This window comes from Zonotrichia albicollis, chromosome 31, assembly GCF_047830755.1.
Source record: "Zonotrichia albicollis isolate bZonAlb1 chromosome 31, bZonAlb1.hap1, whole genome shotgun sequence".
NCBI lineage: Eukaryota > Metazoa > Chordata > Aves > Passeriformes > Passerellidae > Zonotrichia > Zonotrichia albicollis.
In genome coordinates, this window is record NC_133849.1 from 1,486,685 (window position 1) to 1,511,607 (window position 24,923).

Sequence of the window (24,923 nt, forward strand, 5' to 3'; positions counted from 1 at the left end):
GAGCTGCCAGATTTCAGGGAAAGGGGGAATGTGACCCCCCGGACAGAGCCAAGAGGGGCCTGGATCCCCCAAAACCAAGCACAAGGGTGAGGGATGGGGCTGGAGGGACAATGGCAAAGAGGCAGAAGAACAGGGGAAAAGAGGATTCAAAGAGAGTGGGAGAGGCATGGGACCCCAAAACTGAGTTGCGAGGGATCTTTAGTTTGGGGGAATGATGGGAGAGGGGAGGAAAAGGTGGGGATGGAACAGAAAAAAGGCAGTTCCATGGGGATTCCTTTGTGTTCCCCACTTGATCCCTTAAGTGATTCCCTGGAACTCTGGGGAGGGATGGATCCCCACTAGGTGGGTCCTCAAGCCCATTGCCCATCCCTGGGGGGTTCATGGGGGGTTCCCTCCACCCAAAAGCTGGTGGTGCTGTGACTGTGGGAGAGAGGTGGTGGGGAAAGGGGAGTCTGGGGTGGGCAGGGAGGGGGAGCAAGAGGAAGAGCAGGGAGAGGGGATGAGGAGGAGGAAAGGAGGAGGGAAAGGAAGAACAGGAACAGTACCAGGAAGAGGAGGAGCAGCAGGAGAACCACACAGTTCCCTCACCCACCCACTGAGTCCGCAGCTCTCCCTGGTTCCAGCAGCATCGATCCACCCTCCACATCCTGCAGGTGAGCAGGGAGGGGGATCTCATCCCACATCCCTCATGGAGTGTCCAGGAGGGCTTTTTGCAAGGGAGGGGATGTTTGGATCTCACAGAACCCATCAGCTGAGCCGCAAATGCCCCTTGGAGGGGTCTTGGAGGACCCACATGGTGATTGCCTGGTACTGGCAGGGGCAGGGGGGTGGCATCAGGTTTGGGGCTCATTGGGAGTGGGAGAGCAGGGAGGAGCAATCCCGGAGCTGGGGGATCCCAGCAGCCTGGAGGGGTGGGGGAGGCTGGAGATGAGCAGGGTCTGGGCCCACCAACAGTGAATGGGGCGGTGACTTCTGGAGATGGACTTGATCAGAAGGACCAAGGTTTCCCCCAAGCCAGGATTTGTCAATCCCAAACTTTGTCCAGATGGAAAAGGAGGAGGAGGCTGCAAGGAAAAGGAAGATTGCATGGGACACTGAGGCACGTGAGGAGGAAGTCACTGCTCCTTTCCCCCCACTCCTCTGTTCCATCTCCCAGCCTAGCATCACCCCTGGCTGCAGGACAACCCTGCTGATGAAGCTGTCCTGCCGGGGATGCATTGGGTGGATCTCCTTCCCTTTCCCTCTGCCATGGAGGCAAATCCCAGCCTCTCCTTGTCCACCCTCCTTCCTCTCCTCATTCTGTCCTTCCTTCTTCATTCCTTCCTCTCCTTTTCTTTCCTTATCCCAGGCACTGAGCTGCAGACAGAGACCAGGGATGACAAATCCCCATGGCAGAACCTCATGGAAGAGGCCGTTTTGAGTGGCTCCAGGGCACAGCACGGGAATCTAATGGGTGCGGGATATCTTCTTCCTGCGAGGGAGCTCCTGGGCAGGTGCGGTCAGAGCAGACTCCTCAAGGTTCGAGGGAGCAGCTCCCCCAGCCCACCTTGCACTCAGGCCCTGATGGATAATCTTGTGCTCGACCAGTTGAAGAAGGAGGGCTCTAGACACTGCTGAGGGTCCAGCTGGTTTATTATAGGAGAATCGAAGGGTCCAGGCGAGGAGAGGAGCAGGGACACAACCAGCTAAAGGAGAGCTAGTGGCAGAGCCCAGAACATGGGTGGGGCCAGGATTTATAACAGGAAGAAGGTGGGTGGGGCCAGGATACAGACAACCAATAGGAAGAGGGATCAGAGGAGGAGTCGAGGTGGGGTGACGAGGGGTACATCAATGGGGTTGGGGGAAAGGGTGGTCTTACAACACAATCCAACGGGGAAATGAGGAACAGAGAACCTTCTAGAAATGGGGGAGTGGACCACAGCTGATTGACAATTAGACAGAAGTGTCCTCCCAAGGCATCTCTGCCCCATTCTCCCTGTGGTCCCTTCCCACAAAGGGCGAGGAAAAGCCCTGGAGATCCTACAGAAAGAGAGGCTGCAAACCCAGCCCCAGGAGCTGTGAGGAGGAAAGACTCTCCATGTGCCGGGAAGGCGGCCAGAGGGAGATCCAGACAGAGCTCACAGCTGGTGGAGAAGCCTCAGGATGGGGAGAACCTCCACAAGTGCTTGGAATGTGGGAAGGGCTTCAGAGGGAGCTTTGGATCTGGGACTTGATCCACCACCAGGTGATCCACACAAAGAGAATGGCCCTAAGAGTGTGGGGAATGTGGGAAGAGCTTTGGGCAGAGCTCCAATCTCATCAATCACCAAAATATCCACAGCAGGAAGAGGCCCTATGCGTGTCCTGAGTGTGGAAAGAGGGTTCAGACTAACTTCCATCTCCTTTACATGAGCAGATTCACACAGAGGAGAGGCCCTTCCCCAGCCTCACTTGCAGGAACAGTGTTAACTGCAACTCCACCTGTGCATCCACACCTGGGAGAGGCCCTATGAGTGTCCAGAGTTGTGGGAGGAGCTCCTCCAGGAGCTGTCACTTGGCCCAACACCAATGGAGGCACGGGTAAGGGAAGCCGTGCAAGTGCCCAAGTGCTGGAAGAGCTTTGTGCACTGCTCCAGCTCCATCTTTAGTGCAATACAACAATCTCCCATGGGAGGATCCACACTGAATGATCTCCAGTGACCCCTGGTTGGCAGAGCCCTGGTTACAACCATTCTGGGTGACTCTTGTTGGGTGGGCGAGAGGTGTTGGAAAGATTTATTTCCTCTCTCCTTGTCCTGATTTGATTTGGTTGATAATAAATTCCCTCCCTGTGCCCAGGCTGTGTCTGTGATGCCCATTTTGGTGGTTAGTGAGGGGTCTCTTCTCATCTTATCCTGACCCAGGAACTCTTGGTTAAATTTTCTCTCCCCTGTGCACCTGCGGGGGGCAGGGACAGAGTGGCTTTGGTGGGTGCCTGACATCAGGCCAGCATCACCCAGGCCATGGGTGTCTTTCTGTCCCTGGCCATCCAGGGAATGAACCCCTTTGCAAAACATACAGAAGACCTTCCCCTGTTCCTTGTCCCTGCCCTCAGTGCATCCTATCCCCAACGCAGTCCACCCGTGCCGTAGAGCAGCTGTGCCCTATGGCTGCACCCTGGTTTAACTGCTACCTGGGGACAGCTCGCTCTCACCCACAGTGCTGGGAGCCAGTTGGGCCAAAGAAATGCAGCACCACAGCACCCATCCTTCACCCAATGGGAGATGCAAGAGCATCCCAAGTGAGAATTTCAGTGACCTCTGAGGGGAATTTTTCACAGCTACCTTGCTTGCACTGCCTGTTTCTGTCTGTGTGCGTGCCCCTGCACATATGTGTGACCGTGATTGAAAAGGGTCTTGTCCAATTAAATATCTCCCAAGGCTGCAGCCATCTCAGTGGCCTGGACCTGATGGGGCATGGAGTTTAAACCACTGAGAGCATCCAGACTGGGTCTTTCAAATGCACTGTATAAGGGGAGCTTGGGAAATAAACTGCCTCTGTTGCCACATGAAACTCGGGGTGAGTGGTCTCCATCTCCTGTGCCCTCTCCCCCCAACCGTGACCTAACTTGTGGTGGCCTCCAAAGTCATCAGATAACCTGGCACAGAGCAAAGGAGACAGATGGTGAAAAGCCGGTATGGTGTTTAGAACCAGGAATATTACAGTGTAAAGCTGGGAATCGGTGTAGAACCAGGTTACAAGCAGTGTAAGAGCTGGGAATCAGTGTAGAACCAGGTTACAAGCAGTGTAAGAGCTGGGAAACAGTGTGGGAACTGGAATAAATACAGCGTAAAACTGGGAATCAACGGGACAGCCAGCATGGTGATGTGACCATGATCACAAGGTTCTTGGATAAAGGAAGAGGTGAGAATGTTGACTCCATGTTCAGAAGGCTTGATTTATTATTTTATAATATATGTATTACATTTTAACTGTACTAAAAAGAATAGAAGGAAAGGTTTCCTCAGAAGGCTAAGCTAAGAATAGAAAAGAAAGAATAACAAAGATCTGTGGCTCGGACAGAGAATCCAAGCTATCTGGTCTGTGGTTGGCCATTAATTGTAAACATTCAAGAGGGCCCAATCAAAAATCTACCTGATGCATCCCACAGCAGCAGATAACTATTGTTTATATTTTTTCTCTGAGGCCTCAGCTTCTCAGAAGGGAAAATCCTAAAGAAAAGGATTTTCATAAAAAGATGTATGCGACATGGTGAAAAAACAGAACTTTGCTAAGTAGATATTGGAAAGTGCTGTGAGGTTTCTAGCCCTGTTTTCTGTGGAGTGGAGTCACCTAGGAGACCATGGGAGCTTGGATGTCAGCACCAGAAAACTCCATAATTAAGGTACTGATTTTCTTCTTTAAAAGGAGAGGGATTGATTACGATGAATGAGCCCTACAAGCTTTGTTCATATGGTGTGAAAGCCATCAGCTGGATCAGAAGCTGCTGTTCTAGATTTGTCCTTTTGGGAGGGAGCTGGATAATATTTATTTGCAGCAGCCTCTAATGCTGAGGACAAAGCCATGGGTGTTATAAAGCCTTGGTCAGCAATTATGGACCTGCTAAAACAGTTGGAATATGAGAGGCAAAGGGGGAAGAGCAGCAGCGCAGCTGCTCCTTTGTGTAACGCTGTGCGGGAACCAGCGGGCCCCGGCTGCTGTGAAAACGTGTCCTGCTACACTGGGACTGTGGCTGAGAACTGCTGTGAAAAGCACCAATCACTTGCGTTTTTAAAAAAATTTTAAAAGTTTAACAGTAATAAAATGGTTATAAAACTAGTAACACAATTAGAGTAACAATAATTTGGACAATTTGAATTAGGACAATATGAGACAATAGAACCAAAGAGTTACAGATTTCTGGGCACCTTTTTTTGGGCAGTGTATTTCCGGTATCCTTTTTCTGTCTGAAAAAGGACACCCGTTAACAAAGGATTAACCTTTAAAAACAATAGCCTGTTGCATATTCATACTCTTCATCCATGATGCATAAATTCCATTCAAATACAGGATTCTGTCTGGTCATTGTTAGCTTCTTCCTCTGAATCTTAACAGCGCCTTCAAAGTGGGAAGATGTTCATTTCTTCTGATAAGAGGGCAATAAATTATTTTTCTCTGAAAGATTTAGGTGTCCCATGGCTGCTATCTCGCTGCAAGTCCTTTCTTTAAACAAAGTATCCTACATAGCATCGTTTATATTTTAACATTTTTTATAACCTAAAGCTATATTTAACACACTACTTAAGAGAATTAATACAGCATTACTTTCTAACACAACACATATAATATTCATTTTAATATTTGTAAAAAGCCAATCATAAAATACGCATTTTTCACAATCCCCACTCCTGTTCTTTTTAAATCATTTGGTTTGAGCAATATTTCTTGTCTACTTGCATCTTCTGGACTATGCTGGCAGAATAAAACAGGGGATTACGCAAGGAAGAAATATCAAAACAGTTGTAACACATAAAATGAAAAACCTTAATTTCTTCTAATACATTACCCCACCAGCTAGGTTTTAACATTGTTTTCTAATTTTTGGACTGGTATCTGGGTTATTATATGCATAAATATTTCTTCTTTGATTTCTTTTGCTTTTTCTAGAATGACTTTTCTGTGGTCATCAATTTTCAACAATCTGATATATTAAACTTTCCACAAACGTACCCTTATTTGGCCAATAAATAGTCTAAAGCCAACCTATTCTGATACACTACAGTTTTTGTTTGGCTTAGCTGACTTGATATTAACTCTAATGCCTGGGCAGCTTGGTTTGCTATCATTTCTGTAACTGCTTGGAGTTTTGTAATACGACCCAACAGATAATTTGGGGTCAATGCAGAGTTAGATTGCTGTGCTGGTTTTACCTTTTTGTTTACTAGTTGTTTTTTTACTGAATCCTGAATTGTAATATTAAATGTAAAACAAATCTGTCTCTCTCCTTTTGGACATACAATTCCAAATCTATTACCATTTTTCCTAAGTTTCTTGCAATCCAATAATTTTCCCCATTTTGCCTACAGGTACCTAATTTGTATTGGTTATATAATAGTGGCTGTTAACATGGGTGTGTGTAATGGAAGAAGAACTTTGGTTTCTTTGCATGTAATACTTTCTGTGGCATTTGTGACATGATCTTGCTGGTATTCCAAAAGGGAAAAGACAACTGTCTTGGTTTGGAAAGACAAGTGCCTGCTAAGGAAGGCAGGAGCCTTCCCTGAAATGGAGAATGTAAACCCTCCCCACCCCTCCGAATTGCTATAAATTTTAAATTAAGAGGCTCTCAGGCAAAAAATATGGGAGCAAGAAATAACAGATCTTTATTAGGGAGGAAAAATAAAAGGATAAAATAAACAATGCAGTACACCAGAGCAACACTGACAGAGTCAGAACTCAACCTGACACCCTGTTGGTCAGGGTGTTGTTAGCAGTCCAATTGGAAATGTGGCTGCAGCCCTCCTGGAGTGTCAAGGGTGGTTCTGTTGAAGCAGAGGGTCCTGCAGAAAAGGGTTTAATCTTCTTCTGAAGATCCAGTGGAAGAAGAGGCAGCTGCTGTTCCTCTGGGGAATCCAATGCAGAAAGCTGTGTTGGTGTTTCAGAACCTCTGGATTATATCTGGGTAGGAATGCTTGGCTCCTCCCTCTGGGCAGAGCATCTCACAATGGGATGTTATAGTTCTTATCAGTCATGCAGTGACATTCTATATTCTGTTATCAGCAGATGTCCCCTCCCAAGGGAGGAGTGAATGTGGTCACTCAATGAGAGAGATAAGGCAAACTGCCCGCTTGACAAAAGACAAAGGCCATCCAGATGGTAATAGAATACGTCTTTCCTTGCAATCTGGAACAGACGGGCTCAGCCTCATCTTCCTCCTGTTCATCTACTTCAGTTTCTTGCTCTAATTCCTGTTCCTCCAATTCCTCCACTCTGTCTTGTTCTGCTTTTCATTCCTTCAATGCCTCATACAACAGTCTCCAGGTAGTAGCCAAATTGACATCGTCTTATCTCCCTTAGATATCACTTCCCATAGTCTCTTCCCAAACTTTTTCCATACCCTGACACTGAAGGCAGTGTCAGCATCAGCTTTAAAGTCGTGTGATTTGCACCATATCAGTAAGCTATGAAGAGCATAATCAGAAGCTTGAACATTTTTTCTTTTCAGTAAAGTTTTCCACGTAGACAAAACAGTCTTTTCCTCGTTTGATAAATTATTTCCCATTATTTTCCAAATCACTCACCTTGAATCAGATATCTGAATTAGGTCCAGACCTCCATAGCATCCTTGCTGCCTTCCCTGATTTTTAGGGTACACTTCTACTTTTTTCCTCTCTTTTTCACTTTCCTTTTTTACAGTCCGGTTGCAATCATGGTGGGTGGCACCAGATGTTGCTATAGGATGAGACACAGCGCCAAGTACCGACTCCATCAGAAGGGTGTATAAGAGCGATTTATTATAACAACCTGTTGGCTTTATAATTTTTCAAGATATTTTAATTTACTTAGCAGACACATCCACTGCCCATTTGTCATAAGAAAGAAACAATGTTCTCAGTAGGTGAACAAGAAGCCACGTCATTCTGTGAGCCAGCTAAAGTCCGTATCTTTTTACTTTCTCTTTTCCATCCTGTTGCCAGGGGGTAGCCTTGGTGTCTTTCTTGAGAGAGATACGAGTTGGAAGTCTTTCCTTATCTTCAGGAAGCCTTCGCTGGCTCACAAGAACAGCACAAAATGCCTTTCCTACACTGCCATGCCTGTTGTCTGGCACTGGTCAAGCACAAGGGGATTGAAGCCAGCTTGCCCATAAGGATCAGCATAATTGCCTGTGCCCAACAGCACATCAGTGCCAGTCACACGCCTGGGATCCTGCAGACCTAGTATAGCATTCTGCTCCACTGCCCTGGCTGCCAACTAAGTCCATTTGGACTCAAAAATGTCGAATTCTACAGTCAGAAAAATAATAGAAGTCAAACTGTGGATGTCATAAGGTGTCAGCAAATCAGTAGCAAGCATTCGAAGCAGCTGCATGACTTCAACAGACCCCAGACCATATTGTCCAACGTTATCACAGAGTTCCATCATAGCTTCCCATGATAAAGGCTGATATGAGTAACACCCCTAAGCACAGGGAAAGCCTGGCAACCCCCCAGTAAGGTGGCAGCACCTGCCAAGTCCCATCCTTTGGGCCCCACATGGACAGAGACAGACGCCTGACTGGGAGTCAGCTCAACACCACGCAGCACCGCTTCCCCTGCAGCATCAGCAGGGCGAGGAGCCATCTCGGCAATCCAGCAGATGCTGCGCGAAGGCACAATCAATGATTTCCTCAATCTTAGCTTTGACTTCTCACCAGAACCGCCTGTGTTCCCTCAGACGTACAGTCACCTGACACAGGGAGAGTGTCCACAAGGCCATCAAGGAGGGTCCACGCCGGCCGGGTCACCATTTGCGCTAAAAGTGAACACCAGAGCGTCTTCCTGCACCACAGCCCCAGTGTCTGTGGGAGGCCGGGGTGGTGGGGCCGAACCAGCAACTGCAGGGCCCACTCCAGCCCCAGCAGAGCCCGTGCCCGTTGGCAGCCCAGCAGTGCTGTCTGCTGCACTGTGGGCAGAGGACATGGCGGTGGACGCAGGTCCTGGCAGTACTTGTAGATCCAGTGTGGGTCGGAGCGGGACCTGCGTGGGGCCCTCCTTTTGTGGCACGAGGGAGGGATGGGGAGCAGAGAGAGACGCGACTCATGGAACTGCAGGGCAGCACAGGGGTGTCCGGGACCACCCCTATGAGAGTTCTGCCCATGACATGAAACCCCACAGCAGACACCACCCCCCCTGAGTGGAGTGGGGCGGGCTGCCCACCCACCATGGTGGGGCCCAAGATACCATCGATCACACCCCGCCTCCAGCAGCTTCCACCGCCTGCGCATGCCCCGCAGGCTGCGCAGACTCAGAGGCGGTCGATACCGCCCCCCTGAGGACGAGACCAGTGCTGCAGTGGATGAACCTGCTCCCGCCGTGCCCAGGGGGTGTTTTGTGGAAACGCCACAATTTCGACAAAGTGTTGTCACCAAATCAGACTCAAGCAGAGGTGGAGGCTGAGCCGGGGCTCCCTGCAGCCCCCGAGTGCCAGGAAGGCAAAAAGAGAGGGCGATGCCCCCCTACCCCGCTGTCTCCACGGTGTGAGGCAGGGTGGGCTTGGCTTAGCTGACTCCACAGGGCCCCCAGAAGTCTGTGGGGCTCTGCCCACTTGCTGGCTGCTCAGAACCAGCTGGCTGGGAGCCCAATCCACCTTTGGGGAACAAACGTCGCCCTCTGAGCTGGAACCGTCTCCCAGCTCACCATCTGGAGGGAGAGGGGAAACTTCTGCTTCATGCAGAAATTCAAATTCCCCCTCCTCCGTGTCCAAGATGGAAGAGTCCCCCCGGGAAATCTGAGAGCTACAAAGTCCAAACCCTTGCCAAACCACGTCAAACTTTTTCCATTGCACCAGCAACAATCCCACGTCTATACTACAATCAGCAAAGAGAGCTTCCATGAGGCATTCTCCCACGAGAGACCACACCTCCCTAGAGAACACCTCCGCGGGTCTGAAAAAAACCCCTTGCTCTCTGGCCCACAGACATAATCTTTCAAAATTGTTCCAGGAAATGAAAGCCCGTTTCCTGAGACCGTTCCTGAGATCCAAAACCAAGGAGTCCTCCATAGAAACCACAGGAGTTGCCACTATCACAAGAGCTGCAGGCAAAGTGCCAAATGGCTCACAGTCCCCACGCCAAAGCAGGGAGTGGGGGGGTAAAACTATACGACCTCACCCATGGCTGTCCCACACATGGTGGCCACCAGATAATGCAATAGGACATGAAATAAAACAACGCAGACCCTGGAATTCTATGGTAAGAAGTTTATTTTCTGATTCCACTATTTATAGACTTTCAAAAATGACAGAGGATTGGAGGATGGAATTGCCACCTCCCCACTGATACTGGACAAACCAACAATCCATCAGATTTCTCCTCCTCCAGAAAGGAATGTAACAACAACAATTATTTACATAAAAGTGCGTGAGAAACTCCATTACAAGAATGTAAACATCAGAAGGCTTAGAAGAACTTAGAAGACCAGGGCAACAAGGAGCCAAGCATTCCTACCTGGATATAATCTAAGGTTTGGAACAACGAAGACAGCCTTTTCCCACTGGATTCCTAGAGAAGCAGCTTTTTTTCTCCACTAGATTCCCAGAGGAAGTCCAGGCCCATCTACACCACCACTGGACCTTCAGAGGACAACTCCACCCTTCTACAGGATCACTGCTTCAACAGAACCACACCTGTCACTCCAGGAGCACTGCTGCAGCCACCATTTAATAGGACTGCTACCACCACTGTGACCCACTGGGTGTCAGGTCGTATTCTGACTGTCAGTTTCCTTTGTTGTGTACTATTGCATTCGTATTTTTATTTTTCCCTTATAAAGAACTGTTATTCCTATTCCCACATCTTTGCTTGAGAGCCTTTGAATTTCAAAATTATAATATTTCAGAGGGAGGGGGTTTACATTTTCCATTTCACAGGAATCTCCTGCCTTCCTTAGCAGACACCTGTCTTTTCAAACCAAGACAGAATGTCATCCATATAATGTAGGATGATGGCATCTGGGAAGGTCCTTGGGATGGGAGATAGGACATGGGCCATGTACCACTGGCATAGAAGGCGAGTTGTCCATTCTTTGGGGGAGGACTCACCAGTGGTAGCGCTTCAGAGATGCCTGTCTGTTCAGGGAGGGTATGGAAAAGGCGAATCTGGGAGCATCTCGAGGATAGAGAGGGATGTTAAAAAAGTGGCCTTTAATATCAATGACTCCATTCAGTCTCCAATCATGGGGAAGCATGAAGGGAGAGAGAAGGCCAGACTGCAAGGGACCCGTGTCCTCCATTATTTTAGTGCATTTTCTTTGTTTGGCAGGTTCACTGCTGAATTTGTGGTTTTGTTCTCTGCCTAATCTGTGGTCTTGTAGTCCCCCTGTATTGTCCTCCCCCTGTCTTCACAGTGGCATAGGCTCCTCATTTTGCATTTTGTGTTTCGAAAATTAGACGTACTCCCTCATTGTTATTCAGTTCAGTTAGATGTCAATCATTTTCTTTGTCACCTATCCACTCTCTACCAAGGTTGAATCCCCAACCTTCCCAGTTGTCAATCCTTCCTATCCTTGCCCCTTTTCCCCAGAATCCTCCTTGCTCTCCCCTCCCATTGAATGTCAATCCTCCCCCAAACCTCCCCTTTCTTCTGGAGAATTTCCTGTCTATTCTGTATCTTTTAGAACCCTAATTGGTTTACCCAAGTTATGTCTCTCCCTATGGCTCTCTTATTGGTTCAAGTGTAAAATGTCCTGCTTGGAGCCTCCCCAACCATACTCCTATTGGTTTGCTACCCTAAACCCCTCCTCCCGAGTGATGTTATAAAAGCTCTTGTTCACCCCAAGTCTTTGTCTTGGCTGCTGGTCATGAAATAAAGCCACCCATGTTTCACCCCCAAGACCCAGGCTGCTGCCTTTTTGTTCCTGCGCTGGACTGGGACTGGTAGCTGGGATTTGCAGAACTTGTGAGGGGGATCTGTCACGCCCCTGTTGTCATTGTCACCTGGCCAGGGCACAGTCCGTGCCGCAACACTCCATGACCTCATTAATTTTATGAAGGTCATAGAGGAGCCTTCACCTGTCCTTGCCAGGTTTATTAAGAACAAAGACGGGGGAGTTCCAAGGGCTGTTGGTAGGTATGATGTGGCCCTTGGAAAGCTGCTGCTTCTCCACAAGGAGCTCAAGGGTACGTAATTTCTCTGTTGAGAGGGGCCACTGATCCACGCACAGTGGGGTGTCAGTCTTCCAGGTGAGTTGTGGGGTGATGCACTCTGCAATGGCCCCAGCTAGAAATCCTGGGATCGAGGTGGAATATCAAGTCATGCTCCCCATTGGCACAATAGGTCCCTGGCCCACAGGATTGTCCTGAATATAAATGGCCTGATGGTGGCAGTTTGGCCCTCTGGTCCCTCTAATGTGATAGTATGCTTGCTCCTCATGGAGACGATGGCTCCTCCAATCACTGAGATGACTCCAGTGACAGGAGTCAGCTCCTGGTTCTGGGACCATTTAGGTTGTGTAATGATAGTAACATTGGCCCCTGTGTCCACCATCCCTTGTAGGTAGATGTTATTACCTTTATTCAACTGACTGCAGTATATAAGAGATTTGTCTTGGCCCATGATTTCAACCCAGAATTCCACTGGGTGCTCTGCGATATTGTGTATGCTTAGTGGCAATAAAAAGGCTTGGGCGATCACAGTCTCTCTGTGCAGGAAGTGTGGTAGTTTTGTGCAGCAGACAGTGACTGTGATTTCGACAATTGGCCCAACAGTTTGTACTGCTGCTGTAATATGTATTTCATTTGGTCCATGAATACAATTATCTTTTACCAGCACATCTCTCAGGCCCTCTAGGGGTCCATATTTTCTGGTGGGAATATGATAGAAAGCAGATGGATCAAATTGTATGCACAGAGCACTCACCAGCTGGCATCACGTTCCGACCTGAACTTGCTGGAAAGCCTTGGTGACTCTGGTCTGCTGTTTGGAGTATGAAGAGCTCCACGGGAATTTCCCACATCTTGGACCTCTGGAATAGTGGAAAAGGTAGAGTGAAACAGCTTTCTATTTGCTGTCTTCACACAGGGCCGCCCTGCAGTCTGTTGGAAGTTTTTTGGCTGATAATGGTGCTGGTGGTGGTGAGGCTGCAGGTGATAACAAAACTGAGAACGGCTGTTAGAATATCTGTTGCAATCCATACAATGTGGTGAATGGCACCTCTTTGGTGCCTGCTGGTCTTTAGGCATTTTGTGTTCTGGACAGTCCTTCATAAAATGGCCCAGTTTCCCACAATTAAAACATTTTGCAGCGTCTTTGGATGTTAAAAAGGCCTCTGCTACTCTCTTAGGGATTGCCTTTGCCATGGTGTGTTCAGTGGAAGTCAATTTGGCACAGGCCTCAATCATCTGGTCAACTGTAGGTTCTGGGTCGAAGGGGAGAGCTCTTAATATTGTTTTTCAGTCAGCGTTCACCTTTGCCAAGGCCATGTTATTTGGTACTTCCTTCCTGGCCTCTGGGCTTTCTATTTGTCTCTCAAGAGCAACTTTAAGTCTGTCTACAAATTTTATGAACGTTCAGTCACCCCTTGTTTGATGTTAGTGACACTCTGTGTATGTAGGGTGCCATTGGGAGTGAGGAGCTGGGATGTCTTTGCAGCAGTGGCGATGTCATTGAGTGCAGCTTCTTGTAAATCCTTTGCTTGGTCTTGTAGCTTCTGGAAGTCACCTTCTCCTGCCATTTGTTCAAGGGTTATATTTGGTTTGTTGGCATCTTTTCAATATGTGTCCACCAGTGATTTTGAGATGCCTTTTTCACTGCCTCTCCCACAGCATGCACTCAGCCAGGGAGAGGAGGCAGTTAATGATATTTTTAATATCATGAGGGATCAAGATATGGGCAGAGAAAGTAGCTTTCAGCAAGTTTTTTAAGAAATGCATCCCTTGACCATATTCCTTAGCCACTTTGCAGAGCTCCTTCAATTCCCCATAGGGGATTGGCTCCCAGGAATTGATTGCAGTTGCCCTTCTGCTGTGTTTACATATAATTGACCAGGCCAAGATTTTTGACAAGCTCTGACCCCTCCCAGGTAGGTTCCCTCTGCAGTTTGGCCCAGCAATCCTCAGACTCAGGATCGGAATCCAGGTCTGCAGAATCCCTACTCTCATCATCCGAGGAGGTTGGAGAGTGCTTGATGACTGCACGGGGCCTCTTGTGGCAGCCGGAATCTGCCTGTTTGTGGGCAGCTGTGGAAGCCAATATGGCCTCCTTCTGGTCATTGTCATCACCACTTCTGGCTCCAGTGTTGTGGGAATGGGAAGGGGAGGACAATCAGGGGAGGAGCCAAGAGAAGAGGGGGTAGGGATGGTGTACATAATGGGTAGGGGATTCCCAATAGAGAAGGGAAGTCCCAACATGGACACACTTCCTGAAAGAGAAGGGAGGGGCAGAGCGCGATTACAGGAATAGAGAAAGTGGGGGGAGGGTAAGAGAGGCCATTTTTGGCAGGACAGGGAGGTGACAAAATGGCCATTGCCTTTGTGGGGTCAGCACCATTTTGTGGAGAAAGGGCCGGAAAACTTGGAGGGGGAGAAGACAAGATGGCAGGGCTGGCCACATTGCTGGAACCATCTGGGAGAAAAACAGGGGGTGGTAGAACTGGGTATGTGGACATTGGTAAGAGGGTTAGGGGAGAGCCCAAGGCAGCACGGCCAGTGCTGCCCTGGAGAGGGGACAGAGGACACTGGGAGATATCAGGGAGACGGTAGCAACCCTGTGCCTGCTGGCAGGATCCATCTCCCAATCCTCCCTGAGGCAGGGAAGAGGGTTTAGGGATGTGAGGGGAGGAATGGGGAGAAGGGGTGTTAAACTGGGGTCCCGAATGTTTCCCAACATTTTCTACAGATGTAACAATAAGGCCAAAGGATAAAATTTCCCCACTGAAAGATCCCCTTTAACTCGAAGAATGTAGAACCTTTTCCCTGTATGGTCCTAAAACTCATTGGAATGCATTCCCTCATAATATCAGGAAAATACTTGAACAACCAATGAAGAAAAGATTTTAAATCTCCCTTTGAAAAATGAAAATTTTCCCCAACAAGTATTCCTTTAACTTGTATAACCTTGGAATAAACTTCCTTCTCTGGGTGGGTCAGTTTGGCTCCCATCCCCACACTTCCTCCCAACATCCAAGAGGAAAAGAAGGCAAAGGAAAGACAAAAAAGGGTGACCCCCAAATATATTACTCACAAGACAGTGGGTCAACAAAAGCTCTCCAGGTGCTCCGTCAGCTCCAACCGATCTTCTCACCTCAAGAAGGTTGCCGGTCACCTGTGGGATTGCCCCAATAAAACTTAGGAGTCTCCTCTGGGAACTGGCTGCTCTGAACATGGCTTAATTTGAGTAGCAAACAAGCTACTGAAGACACCTCCAGGAATGCTCTGAAGAGGTCCTTGTTCAGGCTGCCAGATGTCACAAGCCGCAAACCCATTGGTGGTGGCGTGAGAGGCAGCAGAGCTGTGACCTTCCAGAAGTGTCTCCAGTAATGAAGCTGCTCAGTGGCACAGGCACACACACACAGAATCCCTGCAGCACACACTTCTCTTGTGGAATCACCAACAACAAAGAAGTGGGAAGGGCCTATCTATGGAGGTCAAAGGAGGAGGTTTATTCCAGCCACACACAAAGGGGTCTGGGGACAAAGACAAAAAGAACAGTGGGAGGTCCGGGTTTAAATACAAGGGACAAGGAGGGCGGAGCACAGCATCAGGGCCAATGGGCTGAGGGCTGAGGGCGGTACAGAGGGGAGAGAAGGAGTGGCAGCCAATAGGGTAAAGGGGGTGGGACACTGAGGCAATATGGGGCCAATGGATATGCAGGGAAGGGAGAACATTCAAGGACATATAAATATAAGGAAAAAGGGAGGGAGAGGGCAACAGTCCAACCAGGGAGGTAGAACTGGGTACATTTGCATATACAACAAAGCATCCTGGAAGAGTCTCTGCTCAGTTGCCCTGAACAGGGGAGATTTCTCCAACTTGCGGTCTGTCTGTCTGTCCAAAGGACTATAATGGCCTTTGTTCTGTAGGCCCACTGGCCTCCACAGATGCTCAGTGGGAAAAGGGGTAGAAGCCTTGCTTGTGAAATTTGTGGGACATGCAAACCAGAATATCGCAGCCTTCATGACTGACCACCTGGCCAGAGAGGGAACCCACTCAGACCCTGCTGGGCAAACCCACATTCCTAGAGAGACCCTTGAGGGTATTACTGAAGCTGTGCATAGCACATTTTTAAAGGTTCCCGATGCTGTGACGCCCAAAAAGTATTTACTTATGTAAAGCAAGGACCAGCTGAGCCTTATATGCAATTCAAGGGCTGCTTGAAACAAGCTCTTAAAAGACAAATAGAGAACGACATTGCCAGAGACGTGCTGCTTTCAAAATTATCTGTTGAAAATGCTAATGAGAAGTGTAAAAAACTTCTGAAGTCCATGTCTAAGAAGAAACCCACCCTGCTGTAAATGATAGAGGCATGTAACCACCTGTGTACCTTCAGCATTGGGCAACTGTTACTTATGAAGCTGTCGGGGCTGGTATAGCAAATGCCTGTGTGTGGAAGGGGCTAACAGCGGGCCTGTTAGCTAAAGGAGTGAGAAGAAAGGTAAGAAGCAAGAAGTTGATAAGGAGCTCTCTCCAGGGCTGTAGCCAAGGAGACCAAGAGAAGTGTGGAATTGAAAAAGAAGAGAACTTTGCAGCTGGATGAAGTAATTTTAGAAAGTTAGTTGAAGTCATTGTAACTTTTCAGCAATGATGTTATGTTGATTTATTGTGGCCAATAGTTAGGGTAGAAGAAGTATGAACAATTAAAAATGTATAAAAGGTCCACCATTTTCTATAATAAAGAGTTGCCATCTGAGACTGCTTGTGATCTCTGCTTTGTGTCATGACTGCCTTGACAGTGTCCTCTGGTGATCCCGACGTGATTCAACACCCTTAAGAACATCCTTGGTCTGGACCCATACGGGGTCTTAGCAACTGGCAAACGTGACTCACTGGGACCTAGTGGGGGAGGCTGCGTTGGTACAGCTGAGAATGGCGGGTGGAAACCACAGGGAAGCCCAGACCTGATTTTCTCCTATCAAGACACTTGGAAGTATGTGAGCCACCAAGTAGTAATAATGGGAGATAATTTATCTAATGAAGAAGAGACTGTTTTGGCTACATGGAAAGTTTTGTTAAGAAATAAGGGAATTAATAGTTTAGACTATGCCCTTCATAGTAAATTGCTGTGGGCTAAATCACAGGATTTTGGCAGTGATCCTGACACAGCATTTAGTGCTAAAGCATGGAAAAAAGTTGTGGACAGACTGTGGGAAGTCATCTGAGTGGGCAATTAAACAGTTTTTGATCTAGCTGTTACCTGGGGATCACTTTTTGAGGCATTAAAGGCATGGAAAACAGAGTGAGAAAAAGCAGAGCAGGACACGGACGAAGAATCGGGGTTGATAACAGAAACTGATGAGGGAGATGATGCAGAAGGGGCCTCTGATGGGGAACTTGGTGAATCTGTCCTTGAAGAAAGTGCAGGTGCCATGCAAGTTACCAGGCAGGCTACCAAAGCTTCTGTGAAAGCTGCCAAGGCTTCTGGGCAAACTGCACAGCAGCTCCCGATGGTGCCTGAATACACTACACTGCTGCACCAGGTAGCTGAAATGCCTTTAGCAGAGAGAGAAACCCAGCCCTCTGCCCCCCTGCTTCCCTCTGCTCTAGTCCAGCCATCTGCCCCCTCACTCCCCTCTGAGCTGCATGAACAATCTGCAGGGTCATATCCTACGTTACCTGACAGTGACAGCAACAGCAAATCAAGTGGGGAGTTGCCCACAGTAACACCTGAGTTGGGGCGGGGAACTGTTGACAGATCACCTTCTAATACCTCTAGCCTTACTGCGCAATGGACTTTGCCCCCATGTCAAGTAACTGGGCTTCCTTGACAGCCTCAGGAGTTTTGGGAATTTGTTAGGAAGAAAGTAGCTGAAGAAAAGAATTGGGACATGATAGAAAGATTAGGTGCTCCAAGAATATCTCAGGAGAACGGTGCTAATGCAAATGTTGCCTGTGATAATCCTATGGCTTTTCCAGGTTTTAAAGCACCTCCTGGAACAGGGCAGGATGATAGTCATCGCATCTTTGCTTGGAAGGTTGTGCAAGATCTCCAGTTGAAAGTGGCTCAGCATGGTATTAATTCCTCAGAGATAATGCAATTAATAAATGTAATTAATGCAGTTATCCTTGCACCTTATGACATCATGTATCTTTCTACAATTTTATTCCAGCCAGTACAATACGGTGTATTTCGAGACACTTGGAGGCAAGTGGCTGAGTGCACAGCTCTAACAAATATGCAGTTGCCTCAACACAACCCTCCTCATGCTGTGGGTGTTGATGCCTTACTGGGCACTGGGCCTTTTGCTAACCCAGATTTACAGGCAAGGTGGGATCCCTCAATTTTGGCGCAAGCTCAGAGAATTGGCATGAGTGCTTTAATTAAAACAATGGAAATGCTCCTTTGGGATCTCATCAAGTGATGATTTGCTCTTCAGACCAGGGGTTACCAATTGATGATTTTTTCCTCCTCAGTCACTCGGGGTTCACCAATTGTGACAGTGGTCACAAGGGTTTGGAGGTGAAGAGAGAGGTGAGAATGTTGACCTCATGTTCAGAAGGCTTGATTTATTATTTTTTGATATATATGTTCTACATTATAACTACACTAAAAAGAAATAGAAGGAAAAGTTCTCAGAAGGCTAGCTAAGGTCAGAATAAAAAAGAATGAATAACAAAGGTCTCTGTCTCAGCAGAGAGCGAGACCCAGCTCTGCCGGGAGTGGTCAGTAAATCCAAACATCCCCAGGAGACCAATCACGGATCCACCTGTTACATTCCACAGCAACAGATAACCATTGTTTACACTTTGTTGCTGAGGCCACAGTTTCTCAGAGAAGAGAAAAATCCCAAGAAAGGATTTTTCACAAAAGATGTCTGTGACAGCCAGTGGATGTCATCCAGGAACCATATCAGTAGCAGTTTTGATTGATACTGGCGCAGATGTCAGAATACTCTCGTGACTTTGCTGGCTTCAATCGTGGCCTCTTGCTTATGCAAGTTTTGGACTTCTGGGGTTGGGTGGTGCCACAACAGGTGCTTTGTTAGCCATTCTAATTAATGAGAGACATCCTGATGGCCAACAAGCTAACGTCAGACCCTATGTGGCCGATGCAACTCAGAGTTTGTGGGGGCGAGATTGTTTATCTCAATGGGGTGTCAAAATTACTACGGATTTTTAAAAGGGGCCACTGTGATGCAGGGCAATGAATGTCCAGTTGTGGCCCTGACATGGTTGACAGATAAACCTGTCTGGGTTGACCAGTGGCACCTTACTACCGAAAAGCTTACTGCCCCGCAGGAATTAGTCACAGAACAATTGCAAGCGGGACATATTGAAGAATTATTCAGCTCCTGGAATACCCCTGTTTTTGTAATAAAAAGAAATCATGAAAATGGAGACTTTTACATATTTACGGCAGATAAATGCTGTAATGGCAACAGTGGGAGCTTTACAACCAGGCCTTCTTACACCTACAGTGATTCCAAAGGAATGGCAAATAGTTGTCATTGGTTTGAAAGATTGTTTCTTCACACTGGCTGAGCAAGACCAAGAAATATTTGCTTTTACTGTGCCTTCCATAAATCATGTTGCACCCAATAAAAGATACCAATTGAGGGTTGTCCTGGGGTGACGTTATGATGCTTGTATCCCCATTCATCTGTTCTGTGCCTTTAAGACTGGCTCTGAAGAGTGGAAGTTTTGTTTGGGTTTCTCTAATCAGGGACACAGAGATGAGGAGTACATAGGGCTGTTTTTCACTTCTTGCTTCAGCTTGCTGCTTTGCTTGCTTCCTTTTCTTCTCTTGCTTCTGCTCTGCTTTGGCCTCTTCTTATTAGCTAGTTCTAGCTAAACAGTCCACATTCCTTCCTGGACTGTTTCTCCTCTCCTGTTCCTGTGACCATCTCGAACCTGCTCCGGACTGGGACCCGGGAACACCGAAGGTTCGGCTGCAGCAGTTGCCCCAGTGCCGGAGGGACTGAGAATAGAGCAACCACCCCCGAAAGAGACTTTCTGATTTTGTCGTCTTTCTCAGAGCGGTGTCATCTGGTATTGTTAATTTTGTGTGCTGGGGGGTGGTGGGCCAGTCAAATAAACAGGTTCTTTCCAACTCTCTCCAAGGAATTTTTTTTCCCAAACCAGTTGGGGGGAGGGGCCGTGTGGGTTTTGCTTTCTGGAGGGGCCCTCCTTTGCAGATTCTTTAACAAATTTGCCCTAAACCAGGACAAGGATACTCCCCCAAGACATGAAAATCTGCCAATTATTTGTCAATGGTTTGTGGCACAGGCCTTGTCAAAAGTGTGGGAGCAATTTAAAAACTGCTACTGTTATCACTACATGGATGATATCTTCTTGGCATCTGATTACAAACAACAGTTATCAGCTCTTAAACAATGTGCTGTGGCATTGCCCCAGAGAACTGCAGGAACACATGCCTTGGAAATATCTAGGTATGTTGGTGACTAACACTCAAGGTATGGCTCAGCCTGTGAAGTTAGACATTGATATTAAAACTGCTACTGATGTAGCAGAAATTGGTTGGTTTAATAGGTTGGATTAGATCATATTTAGGCATAACTAATCATCAGATGCAACCATGGTTTGATTTGCTCCCAGGCATCACTTCCTGTACTGGTGAGAAGCAATTGACCCCAGTGGCAAAAAAGACTCTAGAAGAAATCAAATTAGCCTTAGCACACAAATTTGTTAACAGAATAGATACCTCTGTTGGTGTTCAATTGTTTATTTTGAAGCACCATGAAATACCATGTGGAATACTGTGTCAATGGAGTGAAAATTGGGAAGATCAACTGCATATTCTGGAGTGGATATTTTGATCCTTCAGATCTCAGAAAACAGCTCCAGGATTTTATAAGCTTTTTGCAGATATCATCATCAAAGGCCACAGATGTTGTCATGAGATTTTGGGACACGACCCTGCGACCCTTGTGATACTTGTAAAACAGTGGTATTTTCAATGGTGCTTTGAAAATAATAATGAGTTACAATCTGCCTTATCTTGTTTTACAGGCCAAATAAAATACCATTTGCCTTGTCATCCTGTTCTAAAACTGGGCAAAGAAATTCCTTTTGAAGAAAAACAAATTTGTTCTCCGGTTCCAGTGGAAGGTATAACAGTTTTTACAGATGGATCTAGGAAAACGGGAAAAGCAGCTGTGGCTTGAGGAAAGGATGATCACTGCTAATATGAGACAACGCATATTAGCAAGGATCTCCTCAATTGGTTGAACTTTGTGCTGATCTTTTGGCTTTTACTTTATTTCCTGATTCTCTAAATAGAGTTACTGATTCCATTTCTGTTGCCAATTTGGTTAAGCATTTAGATCAAGAAGTGTTGTATAATATTCAAGAGAAACCATTGTTTATCATGTTAGTGAAGTTATGGACAGTTATTAGTGCTCAAAAACATCCTTACTTCATCATGCATATTTGTAGCCATACGCCATTACCTGGATTTTTGTTGAAGGTAATGCCTATGTAGATTCTCTAGTAGCTGCTGCTGCAATCGTGACTGTACCTAATGTGTCGCAGCAGGCAATTCTGTCTCATCCTTTTCTTCATGAGAGTGCTCAAGCTTTACAGCAGCAATTTCAATTGTCTCCTGGTGAAGCAAAATCAATTCTTTCTTCTTGTCCTGACTCTCACATGACTCATGTCACTCAATATTATGGTACCAAACCTAGGGGTCTTTCCGTTTTAGAGGAAGTAAACTGATGTTACTAAAATGCCAGAATCTGGTCGCTTTAAGTATATTCATGTCACAGTTGATACCTTTTCTCATGCAATGGTTGCTTCAGCATTCACAGGAGAAAAAATTCGTGATGCTATTCGTCATTTTTCTCATGCTTTTTCTATCCTAGGTGTTCCGTGTCACGTAAAAATGGATAACGGCCCAGCATATGCTTTGCAGAAAATGCAAACATTCTTTTATGCTTGGGGCATGGAGCATTCAACAGGCATTCCACATGCCCCCACAGCCCAAGCAATTATTGAAAGGGCCCATGGTCTTCTTAAACGTCAGGTTCGAAAACAAAAAGGGGGAATGTAACAGGAGTCACCTCAAGTGAGATTAGATAAAGCTGTTTATGTGTTAAACCTTTTGCATCCCCTACCTGACTCACAGTTATCTCCAATCTTTTACCATTTTCCCTCTTTGAATTCTAGGCAACCAGATTTCTGTAGAAATGTCAAGGTATGGGTCAAGGATTTAATTACTGGTAGGTGGTCTGGTCCAGAGAAACTGATAACCTGGGGGAGGGGTTATGCTTGTGTTTTGACAGACAATGGTCCTCGATGGGTTCCTGCTCACTGTGTTAAACCTTATCTGGAGTGCGCAGGACAGGACAGGATGGATGGTTCCCCAGCTGAAGCAGAACGTATGGATGACACTGGCTAAGGCCATACATCAGGACATGTATTTCATCAGTTTTAATGTGCATTCATAGTAATTAAAGGGTGTGGTTTTGGTTTGCACTGATCAGGAGAATGCAAGTTTTTGGAATCTTTGTTCTAGTATTCCTGCATCTCCTTTTGAGCACTTGGGGTGGTTATAGTTTAAGGTTTGAGTATTAGACATATAAATTTATAGGATAAAGTTGTTAAGAATTTTAAAAGCACTTATAGATGAAGGACAGGAACGATTGTATTAAGAATGAGAATGTTAATTTTGTTGATGGTTGTGATTGTTGCTTTGTGTTTCCCCTGTCTGCTTGGATTTTTGCAAAGGGCCTTGCAAAATCCATAACAGCTGTATTTACAGATCAAAAACAAAAAGGAGGAATTGTGGAAGGGGCTAACAGCGGGCCTGTTAGCTAAAGGAATGAGAAGAAAGCTGAGAAGCAAGAAAAAGCTGATAAGGAGCTCTCTCCAAGGCTGTAACCAAGGAGACCAAGAGAAGTGAGGAACTGAAGAAAGAACTTTGCAGCTGGACGAAGTAATTTTAGAAAGTCAGTTGAAGTCACTGTAACTTTTCACCAATGATGTTACATTGATTTATTGTGGCAGATAGTTAGGGTAGAAGAAGTGTAAACAATTAGAAAGCGTATAAAAGTTCAGCTATGTTCGATAATAAGGAGTTGCCATCTGAGACTGTTTGTGTCTCTCTGCACTCTGCTTTGTGTCTTGACCGCCTCAGCAGTGACACCTTTGCAGCTTTGAAGACTATGCCAGGGGACTCCTGAATGTACCTCAGGGTTAGGAAATCTGGGCATTTAAAAAAGTAATGTTTTGGAAAGGAGAGGCCAGATCCAAAGCTCCCAGTATTTGCCAGCAGTCGGTGCCGTAATGGAAGGCATTATGCTAATCAACAAGGTTCCAAGTCGTGGATTTTAAGAGCTTTTGATATCGGGAAACAGAAGCTGAGGCACAGGGTGGCACCACACACACACACAAATGCCCCAGCTGATGCCTCAGAGCAGACCACAGCAAGTCCCAGCCCAGCTGCCACAAGCAGCCTTTGCCTGACCATTGCCAATTTACAACCATCCACAGCAGGGAGCGCCGGACTGGACCTGGCAACCTCCATCACAGTAACGTTACTTGAGACATCTGTTCATTTACTTCCCACAGGAATTTTCGGACCGCCCGGGCAGTGTATGCATGCATTGTTTATAGGCTGGTCATCCACCTCGTTGATGGGACTTTTTGTTCTCCCTGGGGTTATTGACTCTGACCCTGATAATGAGAATATGATCATGGCCTGGACACTCCAAATGCCTTTCACTGTTCCCCAAGGAAATTGAAAAGTTTAATTGATTTTATTTCCCCAAACCATGAGCATACTTTTCACAGACATAACGCAAAAAAGGGAATTTGGCTCTACTGCAACACCCCAAGTATGATGGGTAAAACCTATATTAGAACAATGCCCCACATGCTGGTGCACTCTGACACCAAAAGGACAAAAGATAACACTTGACAGCCTCATAGACACAGTGGCTGAAGTTACAGTTATCTCTCAAGCCAAATGGCCCTCACAGTGGTCCCTTGCTGAAGTGCTGTTTTGCGGAGAAAAGAAGAAACCTCACAACTTGTAAAAGTTGTAAAGCCCGGTATGCTTTTATTACGACGCGCGCCGGACGCAAGCCTCCCCAAAAGGGCATGCGTACCCCTGAAGATTTCAGACCTCCTTTTATCCCCCTTCCAAATGCATATGCATACAGTTTCACAATAAGTTCATACATATTCATCTTGCATGACACTTAGCACCAGTTCTTCTTTATCAAAGGAATTTCTAGGTCGGGGCAAATTGACCTCGTGGTCTTTTCTGTTTCTCTTTCTCTGTCTCCTTGCTGTCTCGGCATGCGAGTTTTTTCTTCAGCTTTGGCCGTTTGACTTTTCACCGTTGTCAGACACTTCACCTAATTCAGGACGGATCCCTACTCTGTCTCATTCCCCCCTTTCCTAGAAAATAAGTAAATTCTTTTACTTAGTGAAAACTCTCATGACAATAAGTGTCTTTTAATGCTTCACTATGTACGTTTGAGAAAGAGGTTAGTACAGCCATTTGTTGTAGTATTCTCCAGTTCCAAATTAACAATGTAATAGATAATCCTAAGCTTATCCCAACTAATATTAGTAAAACTAGAATAGGGTGGCACAACTTATTAAAGATTCCATTTGCAGTTGGTGACCACCCAAAGATCACATCTCACCAGTGATGATCTATATTTTATTTTATTCTTTGTAGAACTCTGGTTATCTCCTTTGTATCATGTTGGACAGTAATTAAGGTTTTCTTTCCACTTTCTTGGATTCCTTTCAAGACTTCTAATAGGTCTTGGTGCTTAATTAATTGCTTTACCAATGTAAGGTTCGCCCCAATAGGGGTAGGTGGTAGTCTGTGATACCACGTGTAATTGGCTGTAATCAGCTGGTGGGATGTTACTGGTACCAAATACAAAAAATCACACCCAATAATCTTAACAAAATTACAAATACAGAGATTAGAATGGTTTCTACTAAACAGAATAACATCATTGCTATCAATTTGTACAGCAGCACAAGCAGTTCTCAAACATACGCCCTTTTCCAGTATATACGAGCACAGTTTTCTGGTCAGTGACTGGATGAATTTCAAAGTGGCAAATACCCTGTTC

The 24,923-nt window shown here is 46.5% G+C and overlaps 2 long non-coding RNA genes and 1 pseudogene across 3 annotated transcripts in view; 2 read left to right on the forward strand and 1 right to left on the reverse strand.

Moving 5' to 3' along the window:
- LOC141725842 (class I histocompatibility antigen, F10 alpha chain-like) overlaps nt 1-24,923 on the reverse strand; it is a 259,037-nt pseudogene that overhangs the window by 56,415 nt on the left and 177,699 nt on the right.
- Nucleotides 1-24,923, forward strand: part of LOC141725913 (uncharacterized) — a 46,561-nt gene that overhangs the window by 9,055 nt on the left and 12,583 nt on the right. Inside the window, exon 2 of the long non-coding RNA XR_012577474.1 lies at nt 21,687-22,772. This is a non-coding gene — a long non-coding RNA (uncharacterized LOC141725913). The remainder of the gene's footprint in view (nt 1-21,686; nt 22,773-24,923) is intronic.
- On the forward strand, nt 466-6,301 carry LOC141725920 (uncharacterized). Of its 2 annotated transcripts, none has more exons than XR_012577487.1 (3): nt 466-653; nt 1,015-1,103; nt 1,349-6,301. It is a non-coding gene; the product is annotated as an uncharacterized LOC141725920 (long non-coding RNA). The 2 variants fall into 2 exon arrangements; XR_012577488.1 differs by having other exon boundaries at nt 1,019-1,103.